Here is a 644-nt window from a genome sequence, read left to right as displayed (position 1 = left end):
CCCCCCCCCCCCCCCACAACCACACACACATACACACACACACTGTGAGAAACAGCTAACAGTTAGCCATGTCCCCTCCTTTATTTGAATCAGCTCCGATTAGGCTCCGGCAGCCTGCTGCTCTCTAAAGACTGTTGTCACACAACAGCATTCGGAATCTGACACCATGCCTCTCGCTGACACCAAAACAAAAGATTTTGCCCCAGAAGAGCATCACTCTCATTTTCTCTCATTAGCGCGGGAGGCTGGCAGGGCTTGGCGGCACTCCAGCATCCTCACTGTCCCTCAGCACCACACCAGCCAGCCTCATCTCACCCCGATGCCATGTTGTACCAGACTGTCTTTAAGCATTACTTTTTAAAGCCTTGAAATATCTCATCCATATCACTCCACACTGGCTTATTTCACTGATAGTATTTTTACCTTTTTATACTTACATCTTCTGTCCTTCATTATCACCTTCCCTCATCCTCACCTTCTCTTTTTAACTTGCATCCCATCTTTTTTTCACCCTCTGAATGTATTCCATGTATCTCATAGGTCCTCTCTCTTGCTTCATCTCTTTTTCTTTTACTTATCTCCACCTCCCGCATTCTTTCCTTGCTTTCCTCTCCTTCCCTCTCTCTCTCTCTCTCTCTCTCTCT

At 46.9% G+C, this 644-nt stretch overlaps 1 protein-coding gene across 16 annotated transcripts in view; it reads left to right on the top strand.

The window, feature by feature from the left end:
• The window catches only part of LOC117954295 (receptor-type tyrosine-protein phosphatase mu-like), a 152,280-nt gene that overhangs the window by 119,087 nt on the left and 32,549 nt on the right, over nucleotides 1-644 (top strand). The window lies entirely within an intron of this gene.

This window comes from Etheostoma cragini, chromosome 12 (genome assembly GCF_013103735.1).
Source record: "Etheostoma cragini isolate CJK2018 chromosome 12, CSU_Ecrag_1.0, whole genome shotgun sequence".
NCBI lineage: Eukaryota > Metazoa > Chordata > Actinopteri > Perciformes > Percidae > Etheostoma > Etheostoma cragini.
Note: the sequence above shows the minus strand (reverse complement) of the source record. Positions and strands in the feature narration are given on the sequence as shown.